This window comes from Oncorhynchus tshawytscha, unplaced genomic scaffold, assembly GCF_018296145.1.
Source record: "Oncorhynchus tshawytscha isolate Ot180627B unplaced genomic scaffold, Otsh_v2.0 Un_contig_502_pilon_pilon, whole genome shotgun sequence".
In the NCBI taxonomy this organism is placed as follows: domain Eukaryota; kingdom Metazoa; phylum Chordata; class Actinopteri; order Salmoniformes; family Salmonidae; genus Oncorhynchus; species Oncorhynchus tshawytscha.
In genome coordinates, this window is record NW_024607561.1 from 1 (window position 1) to 18,592 (window position 18,592).

At 42.1% G+C, this 18,592-nt stretch overlaps 41 non-coding genes and 7 pseudogenes across 41 annotated transcripts; 26 read left to right on the forward strand and 22 right to left on the reverse strand.

Annotated features, from left to right (window-relative positions):
- The first annotated feature begins 268 nt into the window (after nt 1–268).
- LOC121842763 lies at nt 269–387 on the forward strand. The gene has a single exon (XR_006081308.1). It is a non-coding gene; the product is annotated as a 5S ribosomal RNA (ribosomal RNA).
- Nucleotides 388–630: 243 nt separating this feature from the next.
- Nucleotides 631–749, forward strand: LOC121842764. Its single transcript, XR_006081309.1, has one exon. It is a non-coding gene; the product is annotated as a 5S ribosomal RNA (ribosomal RNA).
- A 241-nt stretch (nt 750–990) lies between these two features.
- LOC121842765 lies at nt 991–1,109 on the forward strand. The gene has a single exon (XR_006081310.1). It is a non-coding gene; the product is annotated as a 5S ribosomal RNA (ribosomal RNA).
- Nucleotides 1,110–1,351: 242 nt separating this feature from the next.
- On the forward strand, nt 1,352–1,468 carry LOC121842718 (annotated as a pseudogene).
- Nucleotides 1,469–1,710: 242 nt separating this feature from the next.
- Nucleotides 1,711–1,829, forward strand: LOC121842766. Its single transcript, XR_006081311.1, has one exon. It is a non-coding gene; the product is annotated as a 5S ribosomal RNA (ribosomal RNA).
- A 244-nt stretch (nt 1,830–2,073) lies between these two features.
- Nucleotides 2,074–2,192, forward strand: LOC121842689. The gene has a single exon (XR_006081245.1). It is a non-coding gene; the product is annotated as a 5S ribosomal RNA (ribosomal RNA).
- Nucleotides 2,193–2,434: 242 nt separating this feature from the next.
- LOC121842690 lies at nt 2,435–2,553 on the forward strand. Its single transcript, XR_006081246.1, has one exon. It is a non-coding gene; the product is annotated as a 5S ribosomal RNA (ribosomal RNA).
- Nucleotides 2,554–2,795: 242 nt separating this feature from the next.
- On the forward strand, nt 2,796–2,914 carry LOC121842688. Its single transcript, XR_006081244.1, has one exon. It is a non-coding gene; the product is annotated as a 5S ribosomal RNA (ribosomal RNA).
- Nucleotides 2,915–3,174: 260 nt separating this feature from the next.
- LOC121842691 lies at nt 3,175–3,293 on the forward strand. The gene has a single exon (XR_006081247.1). It is a non-coding gene; the product is annotated as a 5S ribosomal RNA (ribosomal RNA).
- A 244-nt stretch (nt 3,294–3,537) lies between these two features.
- Nucleotides 3,538–3,656, forward strand: LOC121842728. Its single transcript, XR_006081272.1, has one exon. It is a non-coding gene; the product is annotated as a 5S ribosomal RNA (ribosomal RNA).
- Nucleotides 3,657–3,915: 259 nt separating this feature from the next.
- LOC121842692 lies at nt 3,916–4,034 on the forward strand. Its single transcript, XR_006081248.1, has one exon. It is a non-coding gene; the product is annotated as a 5S ribosomal RNA (ribosomal RNA).
- A 242-nt stretch (nt 4,035–4,276) lies between these two features.
- On the forward strand, nt 4,277–4,395 carry LOC121842693. Its single transcript, XR_006081249.1, has one exon. It is a non-coding gene; the product is annotated as a 5S ribosomal RNA (ribosomal RNA).
- Nucleotides 4,396–4,643: 248 nt separating this feature from the next.
- On the forward strand, nt 4,644–4,762 carry LOC121842695. The gene has a single exon (XR_006081251.1). It is a non-coding gene; the product is annotated as a 5S ribosomal RNA (ribosomal RNA).
- A 245-nt stretch (nt 4,763–5,007) lies between these two features.
- Nucleotides 5,008–5,126, forward strand: LOC121842739. Its single transcript, XR_006081284.1, has one exon. It is a non-coding gene; the product is annotated as a 5S ribosomal RNA (ribosomal RNA).
- A 260-nt stretch (nt 5,127–5,386) lies between these two features.
- Nucleotides 5,387–5,503, forward strand: LOC121842717 (annotated as a pseudogene).
- A 242-nt stretch (nt 5,504–5,745) lies between these two features.
- Nucleotides 5,746–5,864, forward strand: LOC121842696. Its single transcript, XR_006081252.1, has one exon. It is a non-coding gene; the product is annotated as a 5S ribosomal RNA (ribosomal RNA).
- A 240-nt stretch (nt 5,865–6,104) lies between these two features.
- LOC121842697 lies at nt 6,105–6,223 on the forward strand. Its single transcript, XR_006081253.1, has one exon. It is a non-coding gene; the product is annotated as a 5S ribosomal RNA (ribosomal RNA).
- Nucleotides 6,224–6,472: 249 nt separating this feature from the next.
- Nucleotides 6,473–6,591, forward strand: LOC121842698. The gene has a single exon (XR_006081254.1). It is a non-coding gene; the product is annotated as a 5S ribosomal RNA (ribosomal RNA).
- Nucleotides 6,592–6,833: 242 nt separating this feature from the next.
- LOC121842699 lies at nt 6,834–6,952 on the forward strand. The gene has a single exon (XR_006081255.1). It is a non-coding gene; the product is annotated as a 5S ribosomal RNA (ribosomal RNA).
- A 248-nt stretch (nt 6,953–7,200) lies between these two features.
- Nucleotides 7,201–7,319, forward strand: LOC121842700. The gene has a single exon (XR_006081256.1). It is a non-coding gene; the product is annotated as a 5S ribosomal RNA (ribosomal RNA).
- A 248-nt stretch (nt 7,320–7,567) lies between these two features.
- Nucleotides 7,568–7,686, forward strand: LOC121842701. The gene has a single exon (XR_006081257.1). It is a non-coding gene; the product is annotated as a 5S ribosomal RNA (ribosomal RNA).
- A 244-nt stretch (nt 7,687–7,930) lies between these two features.
- On the forward strand, nt 7,931–8,049 carry LOC121842702. The gene has a single exon (XR_006081258.1). It is a non-coding gene; the product is annotated as a 5S ribosomal RNA (ribosomal RNA).
- Nucleotides 8,050–8,291: 242 nt separating this feature from the next.
- Nucleotides 8,292–8,409, forward strand: LOC121842711 (annotated as a pseudogene).
- Nucleotides 8,410–8,670: 261 nt separating this feature from the next.
- On the forward strand, nt 8,671–8,789 carry LOC121842750. The gene has a single exon (XR_006081295.1). It is a non-coding gene; the product is annotated as a 5S ribosomal RNA (ribosomal RNA).
- A 263-nt stretch (nt 8,790–9,052) lies between these two features.
- On the forward strand, nt 9,053–9,171 carry LOC121842761. The gene has a single exon (XR_006081306.1). It is a non-coding gene; the product is annotated as a 5S ribosomal RNA (ribosomal RNA).
- A 258-nt stretch (nt 9,172–9,429) lies between these two features.
- On the forward strand, nt 9,430–9,548 carry LOC121842694. The gene has a single exon (XR_006081250.1). It is a non-coding gene; the product is annotated as a 5S ribosomal RNA (ribosomal RNA).
- A 585-nt stretch (nt 9,549–10,133) lies between these two features.
- LOC121842705 lies at nt 10,134–10,252 on the reverse strand. Its single transcript, XR_006081261.1, has one exon. It is a non-coding gene; the product is annotated as a 5S ribosomal RNA (ribosomal RNA).
- A 258-nt stretch (nt 10,253–10,510) lies between these two features.
- LOC121842716 lies at nt 10,511–10,629 on the reverse strand. The gene has a single exon (XR_006081264.1). It is a non-coding gene; the product is annotated as a 5S ribosomal RNA (ribosomal RNA).
- A 259-nt stretch (nt 10,630–10,888) lies between these two features.
- Nucleotides 10,889–11,007, reverse strand: LOC121842721. Its single transcript, XR_006081265.1, has one exon. It is a non-coding gene; the product is annotated as a 5S ribosomal RNA (ribosomal RNA).
- A 601-nt stretch (nt 11,008–11,608) lies between these two features.
- LOC121842722 lies at nt 11,609–11,727 on the reverse strand. Its single transcript, XR_006081266.1, has one exon. It is a non-coding gene; the product is annotated as a 5S ribosomal RNA (ribosomal RNA).
- A 245-nt stretch (nt 11,728–11,972) lies between these two features.
- LOC121842703 lies at nt 11,973–12,091 on the reverse strand. The gene has a single exon (XR_006081259.1). It is a non-coding gene; the product is annotated as a 5S ribosomal RNA (ribosomal RNA).
- A 245-nt stretch (nt 12,092–12,336) lies between these two features.
- Nucleotides 12,337–12,445, reverse strand: LOC121842720 (annotated as a pseudogene).
- Nucleotides 12,446–12,687: 242 nt separating this feature from the next.
- LOC121842704 lies at nt 12,688–12,806 on the reverse strand. The gene has a single exon (XR_006081260.1). It is a non-coding gene; the product is annotated as a 5S ribosomal RNA (ribosomal RNA).
- A 262-nt stretch (nt 12,807–13,068) lies between these two features.
- Nucleotides 13,069–13,187, reverse strand: LOC121842723. The gene has a single exon (XR_006081267.1). It is a non-coding gene; the product is annotated as a 5S ribosomal RNA (ribosomal RNA).
- A 247-nt stretch (nt 13,188–13,434) lies between these two features.
- On the reverse strand, nt 13,435–13,553 carry LOC121842706. The gene has a single exon (XR_006081262.1). It is a non-coding gene; the product is annotated as a 5S ribosomal RNA (ribosomal RNA).
- Nucleotides 13,554–13,795: 242 nt separating this feature from the next.
- On the reverse strand, nt 13,796–13,914 carry LOC121842707. The gene has a single exon (XR_006081263.1). It is a non-coding gene; the product is annotated as a 5S ribosomal RNA (ribosomal RNA).
- Nucleotides 13,915–14,174: 260 nt separating this feature from the next.
- LOC121842724 lies at nt 14,175–14,293 on the reverse strand. Its single transcript, XR_006081268.1, has one exon. It is a non-coding gene; the product is annotated as a 5S ribosomal RNA (ribosomal RNA).
- Nucleotides 14,294–14,560: 267 nt separating this feature from the next.
- LOC121842725 lies at nt 14,561–14,679 on the reverse strand. The gene has a single exon (XR_006081269.1). It is a non-coding gene; the product is annotated as a 5S ribosomal RNA (ribosomal RNA).
- Nucleotides 14,680–14,938: 259 nt separating this feature from the next.
- On the reverse strand, nt 14,939–15,057 carry LOC121842726. Its single transcript, XR_006081270.1, has one exon. It is a non-coding gene; the product is annotated as a 5S ribosomal RNA (ribosomal RNA).
- A 242-nt stretch (nt 15,058–15,299) lies between these two features.
- Nucleotides 15,300–15,423, reverse strand: LOC121842709 (annotated as a pseudogene).
- Nucleotides 15,424–15,682: 259 nt separating this feature from the next.
- LOC121842727 lies at nt 15,683–15,801 on the reverse strand. The gene has a single exon (XR_006081271.1). It is a non-coding gene; the product is annotated as a 5S ribosomal RNA (ribosomal RNA).
- A 259-nt stretch (nt 15,802–16,060) lies between these two features.
- Nucleotides 16,061–16,179, reverse strand: LOC121842729. The gene has a single exon (XR_006081273.1). It is a non-coding gene; the product is annotated as a 5S ribosomal RNA (ribosomal RNA).
- Nucleotides 16,180–16,418: 239 nt separating this feature from the next.
- Nucleotides 16,419–16,537, reverse strand: LOC121842730. Its single transcript, XR_006081274.1, has one exon. It is a non-coding gene; the product is annotated as a 5S ribosomal RNA (ribosomal RNA).
- Nucleotides 16,538–16,796: 259 nt separating this feature from the next.
- On the reverse strand, nt 16,797–16,914 carry LOC121842712 (annotated as a pseudogene).
- A 242-nt stretch (nt 16,915–17,156) lies between these two features.
- Nucleotides 17,157–17,275, reverse strand: LOC121842731. The gene has a single exon (XR_006081275.1). It is a non-coding gene; the product is annotated as a 5S ribosomal RNA (ribosomal RNA).
- Nucleotides 17,276–17,517: 242 nt separating this feature from the next.
- LOC121842732 lies at nt 17,518–17,636 on the reverse strand. The gene has a single exon (XR_006081276.1). It is a non-coding gene; the product is annotated as a 5S ribosomal RNA (ribosomal RNA).
- Nucleotides 17,637–17,878: 242 nt separating this feature from the next.
- On the reverse strand, nt 17,879–17,997 carry LOC121842733. Its single transcript, XR_006081277.1, has one exon. It is a non-coding gene; the product is annotated as a 5S ribosomal RNA (ribosomal RNA).
- Nucleotides 17,998–18,240: 243 nt separating this feature from the next.
- LOC121842715 lies at nt 18,241–18,364 on the reverse strand (annotated as a pseudogene).
- Between the last annotated feature and the right edge of the window lie 228 nt (nt 18,365–18,592).

Genomic DNA, 18,592 nt, shown 5'->3' on the forward strand with positions numbered 1-18,592 from the left:
TGTAAGCTTTTTGTCACTGCCTTGTGGAATTTCAACTCTTTGTCCGTTTATTCCCACAAGGCTGAAATATGTGCCCTTGCTTTGAAATAAGTAAGCAAGTTTAGTTTGTATTTCATCCAACAATCTGTGCTACAAATTATGGCTGCAGTATATGCAATTTCTTCCACTTTTTGAGTGACACAAAGATGCTTATCTAAATGGTGAAAATGCAACAGCTGTTAATCAGACTCACTTTCACTTTACATAGTGCACCAAGAAATAGTTTCTTGCTTACGACCACACCGGCCTGAGTACGCCTGATCTCGTCTGATCTCGGAAGCTAAGCAGGGTCGGGCCTGGTTAGTACTTGGATGGGAGACTTCCTGGGAATACCAGGTGATGTAAGCTTTTTGTCAACTCTTTGTCCGTTTTTTTCCCACAAGGCTGAAATATGTGCCCTTGCTTTGAAATAAGTAAGCAAGTTTAGTTTGTATTTCATCCAACAATCTGTGCTACAAATTATGGCTGCAGTATATGCAATTTCTTCCACTTTTTGAGTGACACAAAGATGCTTATCTAAATGGTGAAAATGCAACAGCTGTTAATCAGACTCACTTTCACTTTACATAGTGCACCAAGAAATAGTTTCTTGCTTACGACCACACCGGCCTGAGTACGCCTGATCTCGTCTGATCTCGGAAGCTAAGCAGGGTCGGGCCTGGTTAGTACTTGGATGGGAGACTTCCTGGGAATACCAGGTGATGTAAGCTTTTTGTCAACTCTTTGTCCGTTTTTTCCCACAAGGCTGAAATATGTGCCCTTGCTTTGAAATAAGTAAGCAAGTTTAGTTTGTATTTCATCCAACAATCTGTGCTACAAATTATGGCTGCAGTATATGCAATTTCTTCCACTTTTGAGTGACACAAAGATGCTTATCTAAATGGTGAAAATGCAACAGCTGTTAATCAGACTCACTTTCACTTTACATAGTGCACCAAGAAATAGTTTCTTGCTTACGACCACACCGGCCTGAGTACGCCTGATCTCGTCTGATCTCGGAAGCTAAGCAGGGTCGGGCCTGGTTAGTACTTGGATGGGAGACTTCCTGGGAATACCAGGTGATGTAAGCTTTTTGTCAACTCTTTGTCCGTTTTTTCCCACAAGGCTGAAATATGTGCCCTTGCTTTGAAATAAGTAAGCAAGTTTAGTTTGTATTTCATCCAACAATCTGTGCTACAAATTATGGCTGCAGTATATGCAATTTCTTCCACTTTTTGAGTGACACAAAGATGCTTATCTAAATGGTGAAAATGCAACAGCTGTTAATCAGACTCACTTTCACTTTACATAGTGCACCAAGAAATAGTTTCTTGCTTACGACCACACCGGCCTGAGTACGCCTGATCTCGTCATCTCGGAAGCTAAGCAGGGTCGGGCCTGGTTAGTACTTGGATGGGAGACTTCCTGGGAATACCAGGTGATGTAAGCTTTTTGTCAACTCTTTGTCCGTTTTTTCCCACAAGGCTGAAATATGTGCCCTTGCTTTGAAATAAGTAAGCAAGTTTAGTTTGTATTTCATCCAACAATCTGTGCTACAAATTATGGCTGCAGTATATGCAATTTCTTCCACTTTTTGAGTGACACAAAGATGCTTATCTAAATGGTGAAAATGCAACAGCTGTTAATCAGACTCACTTTCACTTTACATAGTGCACCAAGAAATAGTTTCTTGCTTACGACCACACCGGCCTGAGTACGCCTGATCTCGTCTGATCTCGGAAGCTAAGCAGGGTCGGGCCTGGTTAGTACTTGGATGGGAGACTTCCTGGGAATACCAGGTGATGTAAGCTTTTTTTGTCAACTCTTTGTCCGTTTTTTCCCACAAGGCTGAAATATGTGCCCTTGCTTTGAAATAAGTAAGCAAGTTTAGTTTGTATTTCATCCAACAATCTGTGCTACAAATTATGGCTGCAGTATATGCAATTTCTTCCACTTTTTGAGTGACACAAAGATGCTTATCTAAATGGTGAAAATGCAACAGCTGTTAATCAGACTCACTTTCACTTTACATAGTGCACCAAGAAATAGTTTCTTGCTTACGACCACACCGGCCTGAGTACGCCTGATCTCGTCTGATCTCGGAAGCTAAGCAGGGTCGGGCCTGGTTAGTACTTGGATGGGAGACTTCCTGGGAATACCAGGTGATGTAAGCTTTTTGTCAACTCTTTGTCCGTTTTTTCCCACAAGGCTGAAATATGTGCCCTTGCTTTGAAATAAGTAAGCAAGTTTAGTTTGTATTTCATCCAACAATCTGTGCTACAAATTATGGCTGCAGTATATGCAATTTCTTCCACTTTTTGAGTGACACAAAGATGCTTATCTAAATGGTGAAAATGCAACAGCTGTTAATCAGACTCACTTTCACTTTACATAGTGCACCAAGAAATAGTTTCTTGCTTACGACCACACCGGCCTGAGTACGCCTGATCTCGTCTGATCTCGGAAGCTAAGCAGGGTCGGGCCTGGTTAGTACTTGGATGGGAGACTTCCTGGGAATACCAGGTGATGTAAGCTTTTTGTCAACTCTTTGTCCGTTTTTTCCCACAAGGCTGAAATATGTGCCCTTGCTTTGAAATAAGTAAGCAAGTTTAGTTTGTATTTCATCCAACAATCTGTGCTACAAATTATGGCTGCAGTATATGCAATTTCTTCCACTTTTTGAGTGACACAAAGATGCTTATCTAAATGGTGAAAATGCAACAGCTGTTAATCAGACTCACTTTCACTTTACATAGTGCACCAAGAAATAGTTTCTTGCTTACGACCACACCGGCCTGAGTACGCCTGATCTCGTCTGATCTCGGAAGCTAAGCAGGGTCGGGCCTGGTTAGTACTTGGATGGGAGACTTCCTGGGAATACCAGGTGCTGTAAGCTTTTTGTCACTGCCTTGTGGAATTTCAACTCTTTGTCCGTTTATTCCCACAAGGCTGAAATATGTGCCCTTGCTTTGAAATAAGTAAGCAAGTTTAGTTTGTATTTCATCCAACAATCTGTGCTACAAATTATGGCTGCAGTATATGCAATTTCTTCCACTTTTTGAGTGACACAAAGATGCTTATCTAAATGGTGAAAATGCAACAGCTGTTAATCAGACTCACTTTCACTTTACATAGTGCACCAAGAAATAGTTTCTTGCTTACGACCACACCGGCCTGAGTACGCCTGATCTCGTCTGATCTCGGAAGCTAAGCAGGGTCGGGCCTGGTTAGTACTTGGATGGGAGACTTCCTGGGAATACCAGGTGATGTAAGCTTTTTGTCAACTCTTTGTCCGTTTTTTCCCACAAGGCTGAAATATGTGCCCTTGCTTTGAAATAAGTAAGCAAGTTTAGTTTGTATTTCATCCAACACAATCTGTGCTACAAATTATGGCTGCAGTATATGCAATTTCTTCCACTTTTTGAGTGACACAAAGATGCTTATCTAAATGGTGAAAATGCAACAGCTGTTAATCAGACTCACTTTCACTTTACATAGTGCACCAAGAAATAGTTTCTTGCTTACGACCACACCGGCCTGAGTACGCCTGATCTCGTCTGATCTCGGAAGCTAAGCAGGGTCGGGCCTGGTTAGTACTTGGATGGGAGACTTCCTGGGAATACCAGGTGCTGTAAGCTTTTTGTCACTGCCTTGTGGAATTTCAACTCTTTGTCCGTTTTTCCCACTAGGCTGAAATATGTGCCCTTGCTTTGAAATAAGTAAGCAAGTTTAGTTTGTATTTCATCCAACAGTCTGTGCTACAAATTATGGCTGCAGTATATGCAATTTCTTCCACTTTTTGAGTGACACAAAGATGCTTATCTAAATGGTGAAAATGCAACAGCTGTTAATCAGACTCACTTTCACTTTACATAGTGCACCAAGAAATAGTTTCTTGCTTACGACCACACCGGCCTGAGTACGCCTGATCTCGTCTGATCTCGGAAGCTAAGCAGGGTCGGGCCTGGTTAGTACTTGGATGGGAGACTTCCTGGGAATACCAGGTGATGTAAGCTTTTTGTCAACTCTTTGTCCGTTTTTTCCCACAAGGCTGAAATATGTGCCCTTGCTTTGAAATAAGTAAGCAAGTTTAGTTTGTATTTCATCCAACAATCTGTGCTACAAATTATGGCTGCAGTATATGCAATTTCTTCCACTTTTTGAGTGACACAAAGATGCTTATCTAAATGGTGAAAATGCAACAGCTGTTAATCAGACTCACTTTCACTTTACATAGTGCACCAAGAAATAGTTTCTTGCTTACGACCACACCGGCCTGAGTACGCCTGATCTCGTCTGATCTCGGAAGCTAAGCAGGGTCGGGCCTGGTTAGTACTTGGATGGGAGACTTCCTGGGAATACCAGGTGATGTAAGCTTTTTGTTTTTGTCAACTCTTTGTCCGTTTTTTCCCACAAGGCTGAAATATGTGCCCTTGCTTTGAAATAAGTAAGCAAGTTTAGTTTGTATTTCATCCAACAATCTGTGCTACAAATTATGGCTGCAGTATATGCAATTTCTTCCACTTTTTGAGTGACACAAAGATGCTTATCTAAATGGTGAAAATGCAACAGCTGTTAATCAGACTCACTTTCACTTTACATAGTGCACCAAGAAATAGTTTCTTGCTTACGACCACACCGGCCTGAGTACGCCTGATCTCGTCTGATCTCGGAAGCTAAGCAGGGTCGGGCCTGGTTAGTACTTGGATGGGAGACTTCCTGGGAATACCAGGTGATGTAAGCTTTTTTTGTCAACTCTTTGTCCGTTTTTTTCCCACAAGGCTGAAATATGTGCCCTTGCTTTGAAATAAGTAAGCAAGTTTAGTTTGTATTTCATCCAACAATCTGTGCTACAAATTATGGCTGCAGTATATGCAATTTCTTCCACTTTTTGAGTGACACAAAGATGCTTATCTAAATGGTGAAAATGCAACAGCTGTTAATCAGACTCACTTTCACTTTACATAGTGCACCAAGAAATAGTTTCTTGCTTACGACCACACCGGCCTGAGTACGCCTGATCTCGTCTGATCTCGGAAGCTAAGCAGGGTCGGGCCTGGTTAGTACTTGGATGGGAGACTTCCTGGGAATACCAGGTGCTGTAAGCTTTTTGTCACTGCCTTGTGGAATTTCAACTCTTTGTCCGTTTTTTCCCACAAGGCTGAAATATGTGCCCTTGCTTTGAAATAAGTAAGCAAGTTTAGTTTGTATTTCATCCAACAATCTGTGCTACAAATTATGGCTGCAGTATATGCAATTTCTTCCACTTTTTGAGTGACACAAAGATGCTTATCTAAATGGTGAAAATGCAACAGCTGTTAATCAGACTCACTTTCACTTTACATAGTGCACCAAGAAATAGTTTCTTGCTTAACCACACCGGCCTGAGTACGCCTGATCTCGTCTGATCTCGGAAGCTAAGCAGGGTCGGGCCTGGTTAGTACTTGGATGGGAGACTTCCTGGGAATACCAGGTGATGTAAGCTTTTTGTCAACTCTTTGTCCGTTTTTTCCCACAAGGCTGAAATATGTGCCCTTGCTTTGAAATAAGTAAGCAAGTTTAGTTTGTATTTCATCCAACAATCTGTGCTACAAATTATGGCTGCAGTATATGCAATTTCTTCCACTTTTTGAGTGACACAAAGATGCTTATCTAAATGGTGAAAATGCAACAGCTGTTAATCAGACTCACTTTCACTTTACATAGTGCACCAAGAAATAGTTTCTTGCTTACGACCACACCGGCCTGAGTACGCCTGATCTCGTCTGATCTCGGAAGCTAAGCAGGGTCGGGCCTGGTTAGTACTTGGATGGGAGACTTCCTGGGAATACCAGGTGATGTAAGCTTTTTGTCAACTCTTTGTCCGTTTTCCCACAAGGCTGAAATATGTGCCCTTGCTTTGAAATAAGTAAGCAAGTTTAGTTTGTATTTCATCCAACAATCTGTGCTACAAATTATGGCTGCAGTATATGCAATTTCTTCCACTTTTTGAGTGACACAAAGATGCTTATCTAAATGGTGAAAATGCAACAGCTGTTAATCAGACTCACTTTCACTTTACATAGTGCACCAAGAAATAGTTTCTTGCTTACGACCACACCGGCCTGAGTACGCCTGATCTCGTCTGATCTCGGAAGCTAAGCAGGGTCGGGCCTGGTTAGTACTTGGATGGGAGACTTCCTGGGAATACCAGGTGATGTAAGCTTTTTGTCAACTCTTTGTCAACTCTTTGTTTTTTCCCACAAGGCTGAAATATGTGCCCTTGCTTTGAAATAAGTAAGCAAGTTTAGTTTGTATTTCATCCAACAATCTGTGCTACAAATTATGGCTGCAGTATATGCAATTTCTTCCACTTTTTGAGTGACACAAAGATGCTTATCTAAATGGTGAAAATGCAACAGCTGTTAATCAGACTCACTTTCACTTTACATAGTGCACCAAGAAATAGTTTCTTGCTTACGACCACACCGGCCTGAGTACGCCTGATCTCGTCTGATCTCGGAAGCTAAGCAGGGTCGGGCCTGGTTAGTACTTGGATGGGAGACTTCCTGGGAATACCAGGTGATGTAAGCTTTTTGTCAACTCTTTGTCCGTTTTTTCCCACAAGGCTGAAATATGTGCCCTTGCTTTGAAATAAGTAAGCAAGTTTAGTTTGTATTTCATCCAACAATCTGTGCTACAAATTATGGCTGCAGTATATGCAATTTCTTCCACTTTTTGAGTGACACAAAGATGCTTATCTAAATGGTGAAAATGCAACAGCTGTTAATCAGACTCACTTTCACTTTACATAGTGCACCAAGAAATAGTTTCTTGCTTACGACCACACCGGCCTGAGTACGCCTGATCTCGTCTGATCTCGGAAGCTAAGCAGGGTCGGGCCTGGTTAGTACTTGGATGGGAGACTTCCTGGGAATACCAGGTGATGTAAGCTTTTTGTCAACTCTTTGTCAACTCTTTTTTTTTCCCACAAGGCTGAAATATGTGCCCTTGCTTTGAAATAAGTAAGCAAGTTTAGTTTGTATTTCATCCAACAATCTGTGCTACAAATTATGGCTGCAGTATATGCAATTTCTTCCACTTTTTGAGTGACACAAAGATGCTTATCTAAATGGTGAAAATGCAACAGCTGTTAATCAGACTCACTTTCACTTTACATAGTGCACCAAGAAATAGTTTCTTGCTTACGACCACACCGGCCTGAGTACGCCTGATCTCGTCTGATCTCGGAAGCTAAGCAGGGTCGGGCCTGGTTAGTACTTGGATGGGAGACTTCCTGGGAATACCAGGTGATGTAAGCTTTTTGTTTTTGTCAACTCTTTGTCCGTTTTTTCCCACAAGGCTGAAATATGTGCCCTTGCTTTGAAATAAGTAAGCAAGTTTAGTTTTTATTTCATCCAACAATCTGTGCTACAAATTATGGCTGCAGTATATGCAATTTCTTCCACTTTTTGAGTGACACAAAGATGCTTATCTAAATGGTGAAAATGCAACAGCTGTTAATCAGACTCACTTTCACTTTACATAGTGCACCAAGAAATAGTTTCTTGCTTACGACCACACCGGCCTGAGTACGCCTGATCTCGTCTGATCTCGGAAGCTAAGCAGGGTCGGGCCTGGTTAGTACTTGGATGGGAGACTTCCTGGGAATACCAGGTGATGTAAGCTTTTTTTGTCAACTCTTTGTCCGTTTTTTCCCACAAGGCTGAAATATGTGCCCTTGCTTTGAAATAAGTAAGCAAGTTTAGTTTGTATTTCATCCAACAATCTGTGCTACAAATTATGGCTGCAGTATATGCAATTTCTTCCACTTTTTGAGTGACACAAAGATGCTTATCTAAATGGTGAAAATGCAACAGCTGTTAATCAGACTCACTTTCACTTTACATAGTGCACCAAGAAATAGTTTCTTGCTTACGACCACACCGGCCTGAGTACGCCTGATCTCGTCTGATCTCGGAAGCTAAGCAGGGTCGGGCCTGGTTAGTACTTGGATGGGAGACTTCCTGGGAATACCAGGTGATGTAAGCTTTTTGTCAACTCTTTGTCCGTTTTTTCCCACAAGGCTGAAATATGTGCCCTTGCTTTGAAATAAGTAAGCAAGTTTAGTTTGTATTTCATCCAACAATCTGTGCTACAAATTATGGCTGCAGTATATGCAATTTCTTCCACTTTTTGAGTGACACAAAGATGCTTATCTAAATGGTGAAAATGCAACAGCTGTTAATCAGACTCACTTTCACTTTACATAGTGCACCAAGAAATAGTTTCTCGCTTACGACCACACCGGCCTGAGTACGCCTGATCTCGTCTGATCTCGGAAGCTAAGCAGGGTCGGGCCTGGTTAGTACTTGGATGGGAGACTTCCTGGGAATACCAGTGCTGTAAGCTTTTTGTCACTGCCTTGTGGAATTTCAACTCTTTGTCCGTTTTTTTCCCACAAGGCTGAAATATGTGCCCTTGCTTTGAAATAAGTAAGCAAGTTTAGTTTGTATTTCATCCAACAATCTGTGCTACAAATTATGGCTGCAGTATATGCAATTTCTTCCACTTTTTGAGTGACACAAAGATGCTTATCTAAATGGTGAAAATGCAACAGCTGTTAATCAGACTCACTTTCACTTTACATAGTGCACCAAGAAATAGTTTCTCGCTTACGACCACACCGGCCTGAGTACGCCTGATCTCGTCTGATCTCGGAAGCTAAGCAGGGTCGGGCCTGGTTAGTACTTGGATGGGAGACTTCCTGGGAATACCAGGTGCTGTAAGCTTTTTGTCACTGCCTTGTGGAATTTCAACTCTTTGTCCGTTTTTTTCCCACAAGGCTGAAATATGTGCCCTTGCTTTGAAATAAGTAAGCAAGTTTAGTTTGTATTTCATCCAACAATCTGTGCTACAAATTATGGCTGCAGTATATGCAATTTCTTCCACTTTTTGAGTGACACAAAGATGCTTATCTAAATGGTGAAAATGCAACAGCTGTTAATCAGACTCACTTTCACTTTACATAGTGCACCAAGAGATAGTTTTTCTCGCTTACGACCACACCGGCCTGAGTACGCCTGATCTCGTCTGATCTCGGAAGCTAAGCAGGGTCGGGCCTGGTTAGTACTTGGATGGGAGACTTCCTGGGAATACCAGGTGCTGTAAGCTTTTGTCACTGCCTTGTGGAATTTCAACTCTTTGTCCGTTTTTTCCCACAAGGCTGAAATATGTGCCCTTGCTTTGAAATAAGAAGCAAGTTTAGTTTGTATTTCATCCAACAATCTGTGCTACAAATTATGGCTGCAGTATATGCAATTTCTTCCACTTTTTGAGTGACACAAAGATGCTTATCTAAATGGTGAAAATGCAACAGCTGTTAATCAGACTCACTTTCACTTTACATAGTGCACCAAGAGATAGTTTCTCGCTTACGACCACACCGGCCTGAGTACGCCTGATCTCGTCTGATCTCGGAAGCTAAGCAGGGTCGGGCCTGGTTAGTACTTGGATGGGAGACTTCCTGGGAATACCAGGTGCTGTAAGCTTTTTGTCACTGCCTTGTGGAATTTCAACTCTTTGTCCGTTTTTTCCCACAAGGCTGAAATATGTGCCCTTGCTTTGAAATAAGTAAGCAAGTTTAGTTTGTATTTCATCCAACAATCTGTGCTACAAATTATGGCTGCAGTATATGCAATTTCTTCCACTTTTTGAGTGACACAAAGATGCTTATCTAAATGGTGAAAATGCAACAGCTGTTAATCAGACTCACTTTCACTTTACATAGTGCACCAAGAAATAGTTTCTCGCTTACGACCACACCGGCCTGAGTACGCCTGATCTCGTCTGATCTCGGAAGCGAGATCAGACGAGCAGGGTCGGGCCTGGTTAGTACTTGGATGGGAGACTTCCTGGGAATACCAGGTGATGTCTTTGTCACTGTTGCATTTTCACCATTTAGATAAGCATCTTTGTGTCACTCAAAAGTGGAAGAAATTGCATATACTGCAGCCATAATTTGTAGCACAGATTGTTGGATGAAATACAAACTAAACTTGCTTACTTATTTCAAAGCAAGGGCACATATTTCAGCCTTGTGGGGCAAAAAAGAGTTGGACAAAGAGTTGACAAAAAGCTTACAGCACCTGGTATTCCCAGGAAGTCTCCCATCCAAGTACTAACCAGGCCCGACCCTGCTTAGCTTCCGAGATCAGACGAGATCAGGCGTACTCAGGCCGGTGTGGTCGTAAGCAAACTACTTTCTCTTGGTGCACTATGTAAAGTGAAAGTGAGTCTGATTAACAGCTGTTGCATTTTCACCATTTAGATAAGCATCTTTGTGTCACTCAAAAAGTGGAAGAAATTGCATATACTGCAGCCATAATTTGTAGCACAGATTGTTGGATGAAATACAAACTAAACTTGCTTACTTATTTCAAAGCAAGGGCACATATTTCAGCCTTGTGGGAAAAAACGGACAAAGAGTTGAAATTCCACAAGGCAGTGAAAAAGCTTACAGCACCTGGTATTCCCAGGAAGTCTCCCATCCAAGTACTAACCAGGCCCGACCCTGCTTAGCTTCCGAGATCAGACGAGATCAGGCGTACTCAGGCCGGTGTGGTCGTAAGCGAGAAACTATCTCTTGGTGCACTATGTAAAGTGAAAGTGAGTCTGATTAACAGCTGTTGCATTTTCACCATTTAGATAAGCATCTTTGTGTCACTCAAAAAGTGGAAGAAATTGCATATACTGCAGCCATAATTTGTAGCACAGATTGTTGGATGAAATACAAACTAAACTTGCTTACTTATTTCAAAGCAAGGGCACATATTTCAGCCTTGTGGGAAAAACGGACAAAGAGTTGAAAATCCACAAGGCAGTGACAAAAAGCTTACAGCACCTGGTATTCCCAGGAAGTCTCCCATCCAAGTACTAACCAGGCCCGACCCTGCTTAGCTTCCGAGATCAGACGAGATCAGGCGTACTCAGGCCGGTGTGGTCGTAAGCGAGAAACTATCTCTTGGTGCACTATGTAAAGTGAAAGTGAGTCTGATTAACAGCTGTTGCATTTTCACCATTTAGATAAGCATCTTTGTGTCACTCAAAAAGTGGAAGAAATTGCATATACTGCAGCCATAATTTGTAGCACAGATTGTTGGATGAAATACAAACTAAACTTGCTTACTTATTTCAAAGCAAGGGTACATATTTCAGCCTTGTGGGAAAAAACGGACAAAGAGTTGACAAAAAGCTTACAGCACCTGGTATTCAAGGAACTCTCCCATCCAAGTACTAACCAGGACCGACCCTGCTTAGCTTCCGAGATCAGACGAGATCAGGCGTACTCAGCCGGTGTGGTCGTAAGCGAGAAACTATTTCTTGGTGCACTATGTAAAGTGAAAGTGAGTCTGATTAACAGCTGTTGCATTTTCACCATTTAGATAAGCATCTTTGTGTCACTCAAAAAGTGGAAGAAATTGCATATACTGCAGCCATAATTTGTAGCACAGATTGTTGGATGAAATACAAACTAAACTTGCTTACTTATTTCAAAGCAAGGGCACATATTTCAGCCTTGTGGGAAAAAACGGACAAAGAGTTGACAAAAAGCTTACAGCACCTGGTATTCCCAGGAAGTCTCCCATCCAAGTACTAACCAGGCCCGACCCTGCTTAGCTTCCGAGATCAGACGAGATCAGGCGTACTCAGGCCGGTGTGGTCGTAAGCAAGAAACTATCTCTTGGTGCACTATGTAAAGTGAAAGTGAGTCTGATTAACAGCTGTTGCATTTTCACCATTTAGATAAGCATCTTTGTGTCACTCAAAAAGTGGAAGAAATTGCATATACTGCAGCCATAATTTGTAGCACAGATTGTTGGATGAAATACAAACTAAACTTGCTTACTTATTTCAAAGCAAGGGCACATATTTCAGCCTTGTGGGAAAAAACGGACAAAGAGTTGACAGTGAAAAGCTTACATCACCTGGTATTCCCAGGAAGTCTCCCATCCAAGTACTAACCAGGCCCGACCCTGCTTAGCTTCCGAGATCAGACGAGATCAGGCGTACTCAGGCCGGTGTGGTCGTAAGCAAGAAACTATTTCTTGGTGCACTATGTAAAGTGAAAGTGAGTCTGATTAACAGCTGTTGCATTTTCACCATTTAGATAAGCATCTTTGTGTCACTCAAAAAGTGGAAGAAATTGCATATACTGCAGCCATAATTTGTAGCACAGATTGTTGGATGAAATACAAACTAAACTTGCTTACTTATTTCAAAGCAAGGGCACATATTTCAGCCTTGTGGGAAAAAAAAAAGGACAAAGAGTTGACAAAAAGCTTACATCACCTGGTATTCCCAGGAAGTCTCCCATCCAAGTACTAACCAGGCCCGACCCTGCTTAGCTTCCGAGATCAGGCGTACTCAGGCCGGTGTGGTCGTAAGCAAGAAACTATTTCTTGGTGCACTATGTAAAGTGAAAGTGAGTCTGATTAACAGCTGTTGCATTTTCACCATTTAGATAAGCATCTTTGTGTCACTCAAAAAGTGGAAGAAATTGCATATACTGCAGCCATAATTTGTAGCACAGATTGTTGGATGAAATACAAACTAAACTTGCTTACTTATTTCAAAGCAAGGGCACATATTTCAGCCTTGTGGGAAAAAACGGACAAAGAGTTGACAAAAAGCTTACATCACCTGGTATTCCCAGGAAGTCTCCCATCCAAGTACTAACCAGGCCCGACCCTGCTTAGCTTCCGAGATCAGACGAGATCAGGCGTACTCAGGCCGGTGTGGTCGTAAGCAAGAAACTATTTCTTGGTGCACTATGTAAAGTGAAAGTGAGTCTGATTAACAGCTGTTGCATTTTCACCATTTAGATAAGCATCTTTGTGTCACTCTCAAAAAGTGGAAGAAATTGCATATACTGCAGCCATAATTTGTAGCACAGATTGTTGGATGAAATACAAACTAAACTTGCTTACTTATTTCAAAGCAAGGGCACATATTTCAGCCTTGTGGGAATAAACGGACAAAGAGTTGAAATTCCACAAGGCAGTGACAAAAAGCTTACAGCACCTGGTATTCCCAGGAAGTCTCCCATCCAAGTACTAACCAGGCCCGACCCTGCTTAGCTTCCGAGATCAGACGAGATCAGGCGTACTCAGGCCGGTGTGGTCGTAAGCAAGAAACTATCTCTTGGTGCACTATGTAAAGTGAAAGTGAGTCTGATTAACAGCTGTTGCATTTTCACCATTTAGATAAGCATCTTTGTGTCACTCAAAAAGTGGAAGAAATTGCATATACTGCAGCCATAATTTGTAGCACAGATTGTTGGATGAAATACAAACTAAACTTGCTTACTTATTTCAAAGCAAGGGCACATATTTCAGCCTTGGGAAAAAAAAAACGGACAAAGAGTTGAGTTGAAAAAGCTTACATCACCTGGTATTCCCAGGAAGTCTCCCATCCAAGTACTAACCAGGCCCGACCCTGCTTAGCTTCCGAGATCAGACGAGATCAGGCGTACTCAGGCCGGTGTGGTCGTAAGCAAGAAACTATTTCTTGGTGCACTATGTAAAGTGAAAGTGAGTCTGATTAACAGCTGTTGCATTTTCACCATTTAGATAAGCATCTTTGTGTCACTCAAAAAGTGGAAGAAATTGCATATACTGCAGCCATAATTTGTAGCACAGATTGTTGGATGAAATACAAACTAAACTTGCTTACTTATTTCAAAGCAAGGGCACATATTTCAGCCTTGTGGGAAAAAACGGACAAAGAGTTGACAAAAAGCTTACATCACCTGGTATTCCCAGGAAGTCTCCCATCCAAGTACTAACCAGGCCCGACCCTGCTTAGCTTCCGAGATCAGACGAGATCAGGCGTACTCAGGCCGGTGTGGTCGTAAGCGAGAAACTATTTCTTGGTGCACTATGTAAAGTGAAAGTGAGTCTGATTAACAGCTGTTGCATTTTCACCATTTAGATAAGCATCTTTGTGTCACTCAAAAAGTGGAAGAAATTGCATATACTGCAGCCATAATTTGTAGCACAGATTGTTGGATGAAATACAAACTAAACTTGCTTACTTATTTCAAAGCAAGGGCACATATTTCAGCCTTGTGGGAATAAACGGACAAAGAGTTGAAATTCCACAAGGCAGTGACAAAAAGCTTACAGCACCTGGTATTCCCAGGAAGTCTCCCATCCAAGTACTAACCAGGCCCGACCCTGCTTAGCTTCCGAGATCAGACGAGATCAGGCGTACTCAGGCCGGTGTGGTCGTAAGCGAGAAACTATCTCTTGGTGCACTATGTAAAGTGAAAGTGAGTCTGATTAACAGCTGTTGCATTTTCACCATTTAGATAAGCATCTTTGTGTCACTCAAAAAGTGGAAGAAATTGCATATACTGCAGCCATAATTTGTAGCACAGATTGTTGGATGAAATACAAACTAAACTTGCTTACTTATTTCAAAGCAAGGGCACATATTTCAGCCTTGTGGGAAAAACGGAATAAACGGACAAAAGTTGAAATTCCACAAGGCAGTGACAAAAAGCTTACAGCACCTGGTATTCCCAGGAAGTCTCCCATCCAAGTACTAACCAGGCCCGACCCTGCTTAGCTTCCGAGATCAGACGAGATCAGGCGTACTCAGGCCGGTGTGGTCGTAAGCGAGAAACTACCTCTTGGTGCACTATGTAAAGTGAAAGTGAGTCTGATTAACAGCTGTTGCATTTTCACCATTTAGATAAGCATCTTTGTGTCACTCAAAAAGTGGAAGAAATTGCATATACTGCAGCCATAATTTGTAGCACAGATTGTTGGATGAAATACAAACTAAACTTGCTTACTTATTTCAAAGCAAGGGCACATATTTCAGCCTTGTGGGAATAAACGGACAAAGAGTTGAAATTCCACAAGGCAGTGACAAAAGCTTACAGCACCTGGTATTCCCAGGAAGTCTCCCATCCAAGTACTAACCAGGCCCGACCCTGCTTAGCTTCCGAGATCAGACGAGATCAGGCGTACTCAGGCCGGTGTGGTCGTAAGCGAGAAACTATCTCTTGGTGCACTATGTAAAGTGAAAGTGAGTCTGATTAACAGCTGTTGCATTTTCACCATTTAGATAAGCATCTTTGTGTCACTCAAAAAGTGGAAGAAATTGCATATACTGCAGCCATAATTTGTAGCACAGATTGTTGGATGAAATACAAACTAAACTTGCTTACTTATTTCAAAGCAAGGGCACATATTTCAGCCTTGTGGGAAAAAACGGACAAAGAGTTGACAAAAAGCTTACAGCACCTGGTATTCCCAGGAAGTCTCCCATCCAAGTACTAACCAGGCCCGACCCTGCTTAGCTTAGCTTCCGAGATCAGACGAGATCAGGCGTACTCAGGCCGGTGTGGTCGTAAGCGAGAAACTATCTCTTGGTGCACTATGTAAAGTGAAAGTGAGTCTGATTAACAGCTGTTGCATTTTCACCATTTAGATAAGCATCTTTGTGTCACTCAAAAAGTGGAAGAAATTGCATATACTGCAGCCATAATTTGTAGCACAGATTGTTGGATGAAATACAAACTAAACTTGCTTACTTATTTCAAAGCAAGGGCACATATTTCAGCCTTGTGGGAAAAACGGACAAAGAGTTGAAATTCCACAAGGCAGTGACAAAAAGCTTACAGCACCTGGTATTCCCAGGAAGTCTCCCATCCAAGTACTAACCAGGCCCGACCCTGCTTAGCTTCCGAGATCAGACGAGATCAGGCGTACTCAGGCCGGTGTGGTCGTAAGCGAGAAACTATCTCTTGGTGCACTATGTAAAGTGAAAGTGAGTCTGATTAACAGCTGTTGCATTTTCACCATTTAGATAAGCATCTTTGTGTCACTCAAAAAGTGGAAGAAATTGCATATACTGCAGCCATAATTTGTAGCACAGATTGTTGGATGAAATACAAACTAAACTTGCTTACTTATTTCAAAGCAAGGGCACATATTTCAGCCTAGTGGGAAAAACGGACAAAGAGTTGAAATTCCACAAGGCAGTGACAAAAAGCTTACAGCACCTGGTATTCCCAGGAAGTCTCCCATCCAAGTACTAACCAGGCCCGACCCTGCTTAGCTTCCGAGATCAGACGAGATCAGGCGTACTCAGGCCGGTGTGGTCGTAAGCGAGAAACTATCTCTTGGTGCACTATGTAAAGTGAAAGTGAGTCTGATTAACAGCTGTTGCATTTTCACCATTTAGATAAGCATCTTTGTGTCACTCAAAAAGTGGAAGAAATTGCATATACTGCAGCCATAATTTGTAGCACAGATTGTTGGATGAAATACAAACTAAACTTGCTTACTTTCAAAGCAAGGGCACATATTTCAGCCTTGTGGGAAAAAACGGACAAAGAGTTGACAAAAAGCTTACAGCACCTGGTATTCCCAGGAAGTCTCCCATCCAAGTACTAACCAGGCCCGACCCTGCTTAGCTTCCGAGATCAGACGAGATCAGGCGTACTCAGGCCGGTGTGGTCGTAAGCGAGAAACTATCTCTTGGTGCACTATGTAAAGTGAAAGTGAGTCTGATTAACAGCTGTTGCATTTTCACCATTTAGATAAGCATCTTTGTGTCACTCAAAAAGTGGAAGAAATTGCATATACTGCAGCCATAATTTGTAGCACAGATTGTTGGATGAAATACAAACTAAACTTGCTTACTTATTTCAAAGCAAGGGCACATATTTCAGCCTTGTGGGAAAAAACGGACAAAGAGTTGAAATTCCACAAGCAGTGACAAAAAGCTTACAGCACCTGGTATTCCCAGGAAGTCTCCCATCCAAGTACTAACCAGGCCGACCCTGCTTAGCTTCCGAGATCAGACGAGATCAGGCGTACTCAGGCCGGTGTGGTCGTAAGCGAGAAACTACCTCTTGGTGCACTATGTAAAGTGAAAGTGAGTCTGATTAACAGCTGTTGCATTTTCACCATTTAGATAAGCATCTTTGTGTCACTCAAAAAGTGGAAGAAATTGCATATACTGCAGCCATAATTTGTAGCACAGATTGTTGGATGAAATACAAACTAAACTTGCTTACTTATTTCAAAGCAAGGGCACATATTTCAGCCTTGTGGGAAAAAACGGACAAAGAGTTGACAAAAAGCTTACAGCACCTGGTATTCCCAGGAAGTCTCCCATCCAAGTACTAACCAGGCCCGACCCTGCTTAGCTTCCGAGATCAGACGAGATCAGGCGTACTCAGGCCGGTGTGGTCGTAAGCGAGAAACTATCTCTTGGTGCACTATGTAAAGTGAAAGTGAGTCTGATTAACAGCTGTTGCATTTTCACCATTTAGATAAGCATCTTTGTGTCACTCAAAAAGTGGAAGAAATTGCATATACTGCAGCCATAATTTGTAGCACAGATTGTTGGATGAAATACAAACTAACCTTGCTTACTTATTTCAAAGCAAGGGCACATATTTCAGCCTTGTGGGAAAAAAAAGACAAAGAGTTGACAAAAAGCTTACAGCACCTGGTATTCCCAGGAAGTCTCCCATCCAAGTACTAACCAGGCCCGACCCTGCTTAGCTTCCGAGATCAGACGAGATCAGGCGTACTCAGGCCGGTGTGGTCGTAAGCGAGAAATTATCTCTTGGTGCACTATGTAAAGTGAAAGTGAGTCTGATTAACAGCTGTTGCATTTTCACCATTTAGATAAGCATCTTTGTGTCACTCAAAAAGTGGAAGAAATTGCATATACTGCAGCCATAATTTGTAGCACAGATTGTTGGATGAAATACAAACTAAACTTGCTTACTTATTTCAAAGCAAGGGCACATATTTCAGCCTTGTGGGAAAAAACGGACAAAGAGTTGACAAAAAGCTTACAGCACCTGGTATTCCCAGGAAGTCTCCCATCCAAGTACTAACCAGGCCCGACCCTGCTTAGCTTCCGAGATCAGACGAGATCAGGCGTACTCAGGCCGGTGTGGTCGTAAGCGAGAAACTATCTCTTGGTGCACTATGTAAAGTGAAAGTGAGTCTGATTAACAGCTGTTGCATTTTCACCATTTAGATAAGCATCTTTGTGTCACTCAAAAAGTGGAAGAAATTGCATATACTGCAGCCATAATTTGTAGCACAGATTGTTGGATGAAATACAAACTAAACTTGCTTACTTATTTCAAAGCAAGGGCACATATTTCAGCCTTGTGGGGAAAAAACGGACAAAGAGTTGACAAAAAGCTTACAGCACCTGGTATTCCCAGGAAGTCTCCCATCCAAGTACTAACCAGGCCCGACCCTGCTTAGCTTCCGAGATCAGACGAGATCAGGCGTACTCAGGCCGGTGGGTCGTGGTCGTAAGCGAGAAACTATCTCTTGGTGCACTATGTAAAGTGAAAGTGAGTCTGATTAACAGCTGTTGCATTTTCACCATTTAGATAAGCATCTTTGTGTCACTCAAAAAGTGGAAGAAATTGCATATACTGCAGCCATAATTTGTAGCACAGATTGTTGGATGAAATACAAACTAAACTTGCTTACTTATTTCAAAGCAAGGGCACATATTTCAGCCTTGTGGGAAAAAACGGACA